General features: G+C 37.8%; 1 protein-coding gene across 1 annotated transcript in view; it reads right to left on the bottom strand.

Annotated features, from left to right (window-relative positions):
- Window positions 1-13,816, bottom strand: part of LOC131429445 (GTP-binding protein 2) — a 70,047-nt gene that overhangs the window by 49,013 nt on the left and 7,218 nt on the right. The window lies entirely within an intron of this gene.

Raw genomic sequence — 13,816 nt, 5'->3', positions numbered from 1 at the left:
GAGTTAAGTGATAAACGTGTAAACCGCTTGGTAATTATTAGACGAGAAAGTAAACAAAGAGAAACTGTCACTTGCTCTTACGGCCTTCTGGAAAATCAACCGAGAATTACGAATTTAAAAATGCAATAATAAATCCGAATTTAAAATGAAATTTATGTATCAAAAATGTTTTGTTTCAACCGGACGGCGATACGGTTGTCACACCGCCAACGAAATAATCGATGTTATGCGAACAATTTTTGAAAATCGAATAATCAACAGAAATGGAGATGCGATTTGACGCCGCTGGATTATTTTTTTGGGGAGCGGTTAAAGATAATTGTTACGCGAACCATCCAGAAACAATTGAAGACCTCAAGCACGAAATTCAAGTTGCTATTGATGACATAAGGCCAGAAATAATTGAAAATGTTTTCAAAAATTGGCTAGATAGGATTGACTACTGCCAAGCCAGTCGTGGGGGTCATTTGAACGAAATTATTTTTCAGAAAAATTTCAAAACCAACCTTTCAAATAACGTACAATCATTAAAATCTAGTTATTTAGGCGGTTTGGTACCGATTTTGTGCTAAGTGCACATAATTATTTTCTATTTTCACATTTCGCCTTCGGTTCATCAGTGCGTCAGCTGTTTATGTTGAACTGCTAACGCCATCTAACGGTTCAACATAAATTGATGAGCAGACATAAAGTTAATTCTATTTGCGTATACACTTTGCACCGAAGTGCTATGTCTTTACTAACGTATCGGAAGAAACGAAACTACGGCGTTCTGGCCCGTCAACAGATTGTAGTTATTAAGGGGTTTTGGTTCCGCATGGGAACCAGTTTTGCGCTAAGTGCACATAACTATTTTCAATTTCTACGTTGGCGTTCCACGTTCTAATGACCAAATGTTATTAAGGGAAGATATGATATAGGAACATGTGAGCACTTAGTTATCTCACCTTTTGACGACCCCCTGGTGTAACTAATAATGAACATTTTCTTAAATTTTTAGAAAATCTAGTTTTATTATCTGTAGTACAAATTAATTCAGTCTGTTGGGGCAAAAAAATGCAATGAATTTAAAGATTAATCAAAGTATCGTCCATCTCTAGGTACTACTTTTTCCCACCTCTCAAGCAATTTAAGAATTCTACCTTGAGAAAATGTCTCGTATTTCGAGGTGATCCAAGAAAGTACCTAATAATCACTGGATTCAGTACGAAATAAACTTTCAAAAACACTAACCAGGCCGTCGTTACGATCCACAAAAATCAAATATATCCAAAAATCAGAAAACGAAAAAAAAATTCAGTGAAATATGTACATATTTTGACGTTAATACGATTGACGCCAAACTGAATTGACTCAGTGTCATCCCTGGCGTTTGTCTGTCACATAAAAGTTTATAATATAACTCAGCAGTCCTACAGTTTTACCTCAAATCTGGTCTAGCCCCGGTCTCCTAACATTATTTAGCATCTTTTTCCTGAAATTGGGAAAAACTGCGGGTATGTAATGTCATAGACATACGCCCTTATTCTGAATAACGTCGTATCGATTTTACGATCGTATTTCATTTGTATTCCTAATAACGCTAGCAAAATCAAAGGTAGCTAGGATTCGATTGAACCACATTCGATCGAAAAATCAATACGTCGTTATTCAGAATAAGGGCGATAATTGACATATCAAAAAAATTTTTGAAAACTTTAATTTTGAATTATTTGTGATTATGTCATACAACTAAAAATGTTATCACAAATTGAAGATAATATTTCCGATGGCACGTAGCAAAAATTATCTTGATACGTTAAATACAAGAGATATTCACTATCATTCTTAGAGGGTAAATTTTGGAAAGGCGTCCCTTAGTAAAGTAAGTCGACAAAATCTCGACAAGCATTCAATATGCTTGCATGTATTCAAAAAATTTTCTCTAAAGATTTTTCATCTGCTCGTCGATTGTAAGCTGTAATTTGCATGATGACAAGTGGGGTTCTCCTTACAATGACAACCAATCCATCAGAGAGGATCAACCAACAACCTATGCAACAAGTTCAGTTAAAAATGACACGAACTACAAGACCTCCTTCACGACCAAGTGCATCAGATTTGTTTCTTTGTTCGACATCAATCCAATGGAAAGTATTCTGATCCTCACAGAAGTATTCACTTATCAATGATTATTTCAATTACCAATTATAGAAGATGAATTTAAGAGAGGGTATTGACTGGATAAAATATGAAAGTATTATCTCGCGGGCCTTTGTCTTGACGGAAAAAATTTATCTACTGTACGTGCACTTTTTTTACCTCTCAATTTTCTCGGAGATGGCTGAAACGACTTTAAAAAGCCTAGGATTCGTTTGCAAGCTGGTATTGAAACAATCATCAAGTTCGAAGATCAAATGGCAATCTCTTCTGGTTCCAGATAAGTATAAGTGACGTAACCGACAAAAAGCTCGTTATTATTACCGCTAAATTTTGACATGACTGTTTACAAATTGAAATGATTATGTTACTGATATTTATGAAAATATAAGTAATATACGAAAGGCATCATTACACTACTAAGTGGATTGAAACAGGTTTCTCATGCAATAATCATTCTCCCGATTTAGACAAAATTTAATTCAACTATATGAAAAGTCTACCTGAACTTGCAAAATTACGGGTTTGCTGCAATTATCGATTAAGTTTCATTAACGAAAAATCGTTCCGCATGACTGAATACAGGTGAAATTGTCACCATTTCATAACTGGGGAAACTAATGTTCAATCAAAACTCATTGTGCCCCATCGAAAATCATTCGGAAATTGTTGTTGCGACGCATTAGCACTTGGTTCGAGAAATGCGGTAAAATTTCATTTTCAATCGAATAATATTAGATGAAAATGAAATTTATGGCCCCTGACCGTCAGAATATCCCTACTAATTCATTTGACTTTTGCTGCCATTTTCAAGTGAAGCTCCCAGAATTCATCGTCAGTTGAATAATCGTACCTAGTCATTTGAAGTTTTGCTTGCTCAGTTTCAAGTGCCAAGTAGTCTATCCGCTTCATTGTCTCCGCTCTTGGTAGTGAGCAAGTTCAAATGAATAGAATTATAAATGGAATTATATATTATATATTGAAAATGAAAACTGAAGGAGGAAACAATTAATTTATGTGTATTCTGTAATTGATATTTCAGCTACCTGGTTTGTCTTTCATCTATTATCTTGAAACAATTCGAATGTTTACATGAACCTCATTTGAAGGATTTCTCACACTATTTTGTTACTTAAACGGTGGTTAAACTGAGCCTCGATTGGAAGAGAAACGAGTGATGAACTGAATGCTGCCCGATCGGGCCGTCAGCAAACGTTGTGTGTGTCAGAGTGTGAAGTTTACTGCAGTGGAGAGATCGTCAATGTGTTCCACATTTAGTTTCAATTAAATTGAATGAAGTTTTACTGCACTGGGTTCGAGGTGAACGGCTTTGTTATCAAATGTTTAGTGCGACTCTCTCATAGGAAAAGAAGCTAATGATTACCTTTGCACGAGAAAAACGATATTGTCCTTGTTTTACATGAGCCTTTCAATTTTACTGGAGAAAATCTATTTGCGATTATGTTCCCGGTTATCAGTTACCTTGGAACCTATAGATGCATTTCACGCTAACTTGAGAAAATACTGGCAGAAAATTTTCGGATTTCAATCAAACATTTTGGACTTTGTGACAAAAAACACTTTGCACACTGTTTTCAAATTGATCTAGACTGTGTTATTAAAGGAACTGTTATTGAACTTTTTACCGATGATTTGGTTAAAATTAATGCAACTGAAAAATAACAAATCCTGTGAAACATTGAATTGATGACTACCACATAATTTGTTTAATTTACGAATGAAAATATTGAAGAAAAGAATTTATCCCAAAAATAAATTTTGAACATAAAAAATACGTCAGTATCATATTAACGATTCGACATTCGTATATATTCATGGACGCCCCAATATTTTGTGGTTTTGAAATCACAAGTGATCAAATAAATCGAGGACATCAAATAAAATGAGAACATTCTCTGTCTGGCAGTGTGGAAAATTGGGATCAAATTGTGCGACACGACGATGTGACTTGCTCGTGATTCATATGCCGTCACGAGACAGTGCGAAATGAGTGATCATAATAAAATGTAAACTACTTATAATAATGCACGAAAAAAATACGATAATTAGGGTAAAGTGGAGAGTATATCATTGTGAAGAATGCAGATAGCAAAACGAAAACGAAATATTTCCGAATGTGTTGAAAAAAAAATGATTTAACTTGCAGATAAAGATCATGGTTTAATACAGTTGTATTTTACTTTACTTTTGACTGAAAACTAGCAGTACATTGAGTGAGTTCATAGGACACAGGAAAACAGTACCTTAATAAACTTTTCAAACCTGTGAAGTTGTGCGCTTATAGGGAAATTAGATTTGTGATTGGGAATGACTTTTAATTATTTTCTTAACGTATAACACCAAAAAGCCGAGACTTCCCGATTAGTTCAGCTGACGGAACGATGTCCCCGATTAGGAACAGGTTGTTACAATTTCCTCGGTTTGGAGAAGGTTGTGGACTCGAGTTCTGGCTTAGACATTTTCGATATTTTTTTTTTTTATCGAAAGACAGAGTCAATCTGGCATCACTGCCATCAATAACCGTCAATAATCGTGTGGTCGAAAAGTAGTCCACCGGCGCACACTGTCACTGTCACGTTTGCGCATTTCTTTTACGCCTACCGATGGATTCGAGTATTCATTCAAAGTGAGAGAGAGAATGGAAATTTTAAGTACCGATTTTGAGTACCAGATCCAATCTTACACACCAGCAGTATGTATTTACAGAACTAAAGCCGAATGAACATCGAATGAAAGAGGTGTAAGGTGAAATTGAGATACCGCATGTGTGTTTTGATTAGATATCGGTACGTGGCCACCCATACCGTCAATCATGAAGAGCGATGAATACGTCAAAAGCTTCATGAATAACAGAGGTGGTCATTTTTCGATTCATCTTCGTCACCTGCCACTGGCACACATGGGTGGGTCGTAGTAGGCCGCGCTTGTGGTTATCCGATATTACGGTGTTCCGCAAGAGTGCAGACCCTTTCAGTATTGGTTGTGTGACGAGCAAGTTCTGCATTATCAATAAATTAAACGAATGAGTCTATTGTAGTCAGTAACAAGTGTAGATTGTTGCTTTGGACCGGCGTCGGTTACGGTAGAAACATGCGAAATGCTGACTGAATTTGGTCGATGTTTTCTCAACAGGAATGACGACTGCCGATGATGTTATCTCGACAAGGTTGTTAATTGATCTATTTGTTCGGTGTCACATTGGTGTGATTGCTTGGGTAGAATCTTGTCGAATGTCGCAACGACGATTGCTATAAATCAATTATTCGGCAGTAGACACTGACACTCTTGAGTGCGGAAACTGACAGTGGAAGATTAGTTTGAATTGATTCGGAATCGCACAACTATCCGATCAACCATAAATCCTTTCAATCGTTTCAATAGACATTCAGAGAGGATTTGCCAAAATTTTAAAACCTTTCTGCATCCTACGGAAGTTCATCTTCATTATGCAAGCAAAACTGGTGTAAATCATGAAACTGACAACTCCATTCATTTTATGCATGCCCCTTTTAAAACATCTACCCTGTAGACACAGTAGGCTATGATCAACCAATCGTTTCGCTTATTCCTTGTTTGCTTTGTTCAGTTTTAGTGTGTTCGGAAAAAATAGGTGGTTAGAATGAGTGCATGTTGGAGTACAACAGGGTGAAGCAATAAAAAAAAGCACAACCGTAGTTCTGTTCTGAAAGGGGCAGACAATTTCCAAATGCAAATGAGAAACGACCGATCTTGCTGCTTTTTTTTATGAAATAATCAATATTTAGACGGTCAGATGAACACTTTTCCTCTTCTACACTTCACAACAGAACGAGCGTTCGGAAGGGGCCATAATGTCGAGTCGAATCGAGTTGAGCTCAGCCACACAATCGGGCATCATCAGCTGCTACCGAAACCCAGGCAAGGACGAACTGGGAAATTGAAACGAAACTCGAGCATCATTCAATTTATTTTCATTTAACACCCACTTCAATGTACTCTCGTCCGGATGCCACGAACGAACGAAGGGGGGGAGGTGGTGATGGCTTGGCGGCGGATGCTGCCGAACTCAAAGTGGACCGGCATTGAGTTTGAAGTTTGAAGGTTATACCCATGTTGAGTGTTCTCTCAAGTGTACCGTGAAAAACCTCGGCTCACTGGCACCGGAATCCTTTGAGGCGATTGAGTGGGAAATTTTTCGGTGGAATGTGTACAAGAGTTGAAGGAAAACTCTTGCTTTTTATTGCTGACATTTTGTACCTACTTTATCACTCTTATGAACATATCACAAAATTACTCAGGCATGTTGGGAAGGGCCATGTTATTCGACACGTTTTCCACTTACAGTGTGGAGTTTATTCGTTTTATCGACAAATAATAAACTAATAAAAACACGTAAATAATTTGTTAGGAGTATGAACACTTCGTACTATGAACCGATAACAAGTGGACTAGAGTTTTTATTCTCAGCCGGAATATAAACAAAGGCATGGTAAAGTTCTTCTCCTGCATAACAACGTTCGGCCTCATGTCACAAAAGTCGTTGAAAAATATTTGGAAACGCTCAACTGGGACATTTTACCGCACCCACCGTATTCTCTTGACATTGCTCCTTCTGATTACTGGTTGTTTCGACGGATGCAACACGCAGAAATCGAAAATTGGCAGCAAACTTTTATCACCTCGAAGACGAGACATTTTTGCGAGATGGAATTCAAAAATTACCTGAGAGGTGGAAAAAAGTAGTAATCAGCGATGGACGATACTCAAAACTCAAAGTGAGGATCAGTAGTGTCAGTAGAATCGCAGTACTAACCATGCGTTGATTCTGTACGCTAAGAACCACCTGCAAAGTCTGGTGAAACAGAAAGGCGAAATTCCACAAAGGGAATGTAATGTCAAGACTTTTATTTGTAAAAAGCCTACAGCACGGTCTAAGGAAATGAATTACTGCGGCCTAAGGCAGAGATCGTGTACCCATTCAAGTTGCTCGTTGAAAGCGTCCTCATCATCTTCAAAGAACGAAAGCTTAGGACTTCTGGACGTTGATAATGCAGATGTTGAAAAACCGGCCTTTGCCATATCGACGAAGCCCGTCATGTTACAAGTAATAAAAGTAAAAACTGTCCCAGAAAGTATGGACGCACTTTGATTTCGCTGTAAATAGTTCACAAGTTTTAGGTTTTTAAAATTTATTCGATATACTGATATTATTAGACTACAACAACAGAATATTATTCTGAACATTTGCTACTTAGCCATTGTAGACTAGCTGGCGCACCTTCTTGCGAACGTTCCTCATTAAATTCCGCAAGATCTAGCCAGAAGACAACAGGATCCTTGTGGCTTCGAATCATGGGTAGAAGTCGTTTTTGTAAACATTCCTTGTATATTTGCCGTTCATTGAAGCAGTGGTGATGAAGGGTTTCGAAATCTTACCGCAGCTACAAATTGCTTGCCAGACCATAGCTTTCTTACCAAATTTTTCGACTTCAATCGATGTCTCGGACAGCTTTAACACTTGCCCTTCTCGCACCGTATAATATTGTGCTCCCGGCAAGGATTTGTAATCGAGTTCCACGTAGGTTTCGTCGTCCATAATTATGCAGTTCAAATTTCCACCAAGTATCGCATTCAGTATACGTTTATCCAAATGAGGGTTAGCAGGACCTTTTTTTGACCCGTTTTCGGTTTATCCTCAAAGGTGTTATCCTCACCGAACTTCCTGATTGCATTTCGCACGGCTTCTTCACTGACTCCTATTTTTGCTATCTTTCTGAGTGACAGTCCGCGTTCTGTGCACCATTTGTACACAATTTTTCGACGTTGTTCTGCTGAAAGTCGAAGAAAACGAATAAACAACTGCACAAGTGGTTAGAGAAGAGTGTAAACAACAGGACGCAGTCATAAAAATTGACAGATTCTGAACCATTGCGAAATTGCAGCGGTTTTTGGTTGCGTCTATACTTTCTGAGACAGTCTTTAGTAGAATTTTGACACGAATTTAAAGTGAGTACATACTCACTTGAACGCTTAAGAGTGATTTATGATTCAGAATAGTATTTTGAGTATTTAAAAAATATAATTGTAATTCATTGCGTTCTGTTTTTATGAACGGAATGACAGCTTAACTGTAACTTGAGTACAAATTCGACAGAATGGATCTTCCCAAGTATCTTTGCATTTTCCAGAATTGAACTAATTTAGAGTTAGATTAGCTTCTCGCTACTGTGTTTTATGAGCATACCGGATTCAGATTACCCCACACAAAAAAACCGCTACTGTTAAACCTATTTATCCGACATGAGAAGGGTGGATTTTCTTCGTTTGGCACGGAAAAAAAAGAACTCCTTTAGGCTACTGCCTAGTCGGGAACGGTACTAGACATGCATGGAAGCATGCTTCCTCTGGGCAAATATTTACCCAGTCTATTACAAATAGATCCGAAAACTGTTCGGCTTCGTAGCCCCAAATGGAGACGGGTGGTACGTTTCCTAAGTGCGAAGCCGAGACGACGGTTGAATTGATATTCCGAAGTCTGGCAGAACCACAGACGAAGAGACAGTTATAGAGACGATAGTAATAACAACATGGATTCCGGTGCGAAGGGGGGGGGGGGGGGGGGGGTATACTTCCGGTCAAATATTTGATTGATGCCGGTGTTGGGAAAGAAATAACACACGTCTAGAGTAAATATTTGCAAATTTATGTCTGCTTGGTACGTGTCGTATGGGTTGTGGGGTATTTTCGATGCTTCCGAGAAAAAAGTGAATGGGAATGGACGACAATTCGTTTCTACGTCTTTTGGGATAAGATGCCTATAATAACAGCAAATGCTGTTGATCCGGTTACAATTTTCTTATCGTTAAGTATTCAATCAAAAAGTAAATTAGAAGCAATTTCACGGGTTGTTTCACTAACGATTTTTTTTTGTTCTGAACATTTCCATTAGTGACAAATTCCATAACCCTTATCTTCTTCCTTAACATACTGCCGATTCGAAAAACATCAAAGTAAGCTATGATCAACACGAAATTTCGCTTCGATTGAATACCCGTTACCAACCACGTGTTGAATGTTGTCCACAACAACGAGGTTCCGACCTACCAGTCAGCCAGTCAACGCCAACTCCGATATGAACTGCTACGCTACACGCCGAAAGACGCTTGCTCTGCCCGTTCGAACGTACGAAGCAATCTAGTACTGCCGGTGCCGGCAAGAAAAGTATTTAGAAAGTAGAAAATATTTTTTAATGAAAAATTGATTGAGAAAAAAGTTTTCCTTCGTAGCGACCGACTTGGACTGCTGCTGGGCGCGATTCTCGCTTCATTACAACTGTTTCTGAACCAGATTCAATTTCTTTTCGATTCCCCCATCACACCTCGGTGCGCACAATGAAATTGAATGCGCTACACAGACAAAGTTCTCGATTGAAAGAATTTCCACTCTGATACCGTACACCTCCGCCCTTGAAACCGTTGGAGCGAAGAAGCCAGCTCAACACGAGCCAGCCGCAATCGTTATCTAATGGCAATATCAGATAAAAAAAACGTGTATACAGTGAAAGAAACTCGATCTCGGATGAAAGCGGGACTGTTTGGAATTAATTTTCTACAACAAAACAAGGTGTTTTTTCCTCTGATTTTCGCATTGTTGGTGTAGGATTTTATCCTCTCTCTCTCTTTCCCTTTCTTCGCTCTTCTGCTGGATAACTGGTCGCACAACAGTTAGTAAAGTGGAAAAATGATGCTTATTTCCGCTTCGCTGCGAAGTATTTGTTCATTTATCTAACAAGAGACTGCATTCTAGTTTGGGGCTCTGCTGAGGAATTCATTTCCACCGGTTACGAAACACTCGGGGTCTGAGCCTGATTTGAGCACTGGACACTGTTTGATGGAAAATTCTGGGAGTCCGTATCAGTTTCAGGCAATGTTTGTTTTACCGAATATCTAGCGATAAAAAAAACTAGCGAAATGTATCTCTGAGAGAGTCAGTCCCACCCGTGGAAATGCTCTGTGATTGAGACATCCTCGAGATGGGATGAATTTGTGTCTAAGATAAAGTCCAACGAAAAAGAGTAAATTTTAGTTGAATGAAAAGCCGGATCATATCCCCATAGAAAAATAATCAGTTTTGAATACCAAATTTAAAGAGTTTTTAAACACCAAAACTATATTTATGTTGGATAGTAATCGATTCAAAAGCTTTATGAATCTTTGCTCGTTTAATTCGTAAAGCAAAGTCTTGGTATAATATTCTTTTTGAGGAATTTGGCCATTATGTTTCAACGTGGCGTACAGAATCATTGCATGGCTAGTGCTACGATTCTGAGAATCCTTACAGGTTGAGGCTCGAACACATGACAATTGGCTTTACACATGCAGAGTAGTTTAATTGGATAAACGATTTCAATGGATGGGAGAAGCAACAGGTTCGAGTGACTTCTCTGTGGGAACTTTTAGGCAGATTTTCATTTCGCGAACTGCAAAAGAAAATTCGTTAGCCTTTTTCCAATTTTTCGCGTAAGGTACTAATATTTAGTAATTTCTAAGTAATCCTTCCAGTATAAAAATAAACAGTTGAACAGATAATAATTTTATTGATAACTACGCGGTTTGATGATTGACTAATTTGTTTTTTTGTCTTGTCCTGTTTTTCAAAGGGATTACAAAAACTAACAGCTTTAAGACAATATTTCATGTGGTCGGCTGGTTGTCGTAGGTGACCAACAATTTAATCTGGTAGCTTGTTTGCTGACCAAAAGTCACATAAGAAGGAATGGACTTCTTAGGACGCGTGTATAACAAACGTATGCCTTTTAGAAAACCGGAGAAAAAACTCTTTCATACTCTCTTTTCGAAAGCAAGAATTTTTTCGCATTCTAGCATGATTATTCGAATGGTTCTCTCGTTATCGGCTGAGGGCACTTCTGTAGTAGTCTTTGTAGTATAATACCACGTAGTGCAAGTTGTTGTTGTTATTGACGAATTAAATTACTTTGAACGTCTCATAAAATTGAATGCATTCTTCGTTATTGTGTTTGTTCAGTAAAAGCAAATGCACTTCTCGTGGAAATTGGCTTAATCGATCGTGTGCAGCGTTCTCAAAAATTTCCAATAAATTTAAACCGAATTAAGTTAGCGAAAAATGTTTCCTGAAAATGCAGAATGAATACGGATCATCATTGATGCATCATTGACGACGAGAAGGTAAAAGTTTAGATACGAGAAACCTTCTGCTTACTTAAATGACTCTTGTCACGTCTCACTTTCCGCATTTTTTCTTCACATCCTTGCTATTCCTTGAGTTCTATTGCTCTACAACTTTCAAATTCTTTCTCCTTTCACGATCTCTAGTTAGTTTGATATCGTTGCAAAAAAACCCGAAAAATTATAGGCAGCTTCATCGACAAACGTCCTATAAAACCATTGGTCGAGGTGAAGTTCTTAACAAGTTCAAATCAAATTCGTATTTACTGATAAATTCGCAAGAAAGCGAAATGAGTTGTAATTAACTCTTTGTAAAAATGATATTTTCCGGATTTTTGTAAAAATAGAAAGAATAATAGATCGAGGGAAGCCAGATTTTGCTGTGTCTCATATTTTAGTAGCTTTGTATTAGGTATATAAATATGTTCGTGTCGTTTTTTTGTCGAAATTTCAATCTTTACTGACAAGAAAAGGATACGAGTTCAACATTCAAGCCATTAGATCTTTTCATCTTTCTGACATTTCACGGATACCTTTTTCAAAAATTCGACCGATTTGGCCGCAATCCACGAGTCGATCGGAGAAGTGTTGATCATAATAATAATAATAATAATCGGTAGGGTCTGGACTATACGGCGGGTGAGATAGAACTTCTCATTTGAGCGCTTTTAAGTATGCTTTAACTGCTGTGAAACGAGCATTTTCATGTAGCAAAAATACTTTGTCGTGTCAATCGGTGAATTGTGACCGTGTTTTTTGTAATGGTCACGGCTCAAACGCATAAATTGTTGTTGGATCCTTTCACTCGGTTGCAGTAGCTCATAATACACCACACCCAGCAGGTTCCACCACATACAGAGCGTAACCTTCAAACCATGCATATTCTCAACGGTCGTAGATGATGATGCATTGCCGGACTATCCATATACGTTGCCCCACTTTTCATCGCCAGTACAAATAAATTAAAAACAAAACATTTTTTGTGCCGCTGAAGCAGTTTTATGCACGTGAATAAACGGAATTCGACGTCCCTTGGCTTCAATTCATACGGCATCTAATTGCCTACCTTTCGGATCACTCCCATTGCTTTTAAACGTTGTAAAAAGGCAAGCTGAGTAACTTCGAGTGATTTTGCAAGTTCTTCTTGCATTTGCGACAGATCTTGTTCGAGTAATTCCTCCAAATGTTTATCTTCAAACTTTTGTGGCGCTCCGGCTCGCTCTTCATTTTCCAAAACGAGAATTTCCACCGGTTGAGAGAACAAAATCAGATTCACAGTAAGTCTAGGTTTATTGCAGATATGAATTTTCCATTAAGAAATCTGATTTGCACTTGTTACGACGGAATAAATTGACCCCTTTTTGAACTCGAGAAATATCTTTCAACCGTCGAAGGAATTGGTCCTTCTCATTCCGGTAGGTGAGTCCCGGTCACTCGGAAGAGACCTGAAAACTGAACTAAATTAACACCACTTATAAACCGCGCAAACCACTTCTGACAGACGGCTGAGACTTTCGTAATGAAATAATGAAGAAAAACTCCCAGCAAAAACGCTTTTTCGTAACAAAATTTTTCAAAGAAGTATTTTTGTTTACGCTTCACCTAAATGACACATACTGATTCTGCAACTGCATGACTGTAACTTTCTAACGCGTATTAGGAAATGTAAATACTCGAACAAAAACCAATTTATTGATACATCTATAAACTTGAGAGGAAATTTTATTGTTATAGCCCATTCCTCCAACTCGTGTGCGGAGTAAATTATGTAAGTGATGTGAATTTATGATTGACGTAACAGTTTATTCTAATCGTATAGAATTAAATTTACTGACATTTCATTCGATTCTTCGAACACTTGATAACTGAACACTAAACTGCCCCCAATCCTCGCAGGAGGAAAATGAAAGCTGCTCTCCCCCTAGAAAAAGGGTGACAACGAGAACCAATACAAAAAAAATTATCTAAAAACTCAGCTAAATCGGCCACGTAAAGCTTGTACGCAAATAGGCCTGAATAAATAGCTTTAAAAAAAACTGAACACTAAAAAAATATCTCCAGTGAATTTCCAATGAGTTTCACCAAAATTAAAGGGTGATTTTCACCCTTAGATCACAATTTTTGACGAAGGACTACGTCTTTCTTTTATATACTCACTCTAGAGCGTTACGAATTTTTTCCAGATTTGATTTCCCAATAACATTATTCCTATTTGAGTGTTTTCTTCAATTCTTTCACTAAACGAATAGAAGAAGGTGTAAAATTTATTACGTTTATTACGTAAACGTTGTTTAAATAGTGAAAAAATAGGCCCAAACACAAAAACCATAAAATCGATTTAATGCGCAGACCGCCATCTACATCAAGACAGTGGAGCTACACCCAGCATTACTCAACTGGTGCCTCAGTCAATGACGAATATGAGGCTCCGTTCCTCAATCCTAAACCCAGAAAAACAACAACTGGTTTTT

This window comes from Malaya genurostris, chromosome 1 (assembly GCF_030247185.1).
Source record: "Malaya genurostris strain Urasoe2022 chromosome 1, Malgen_1.1, whole genome shotgun sequence".
Taxonomy (NCBI): Eukaryota; Metazoa; Arthropoda; class Insecta; order Diptera; family Culicidae; genus Malaya; species Malaya genurostris.
The sequence above is the reverse complement of the archived record's forward strand: the minus strand, read 5'-3'. Positions and strand labels throughout refer to the sequence as shown.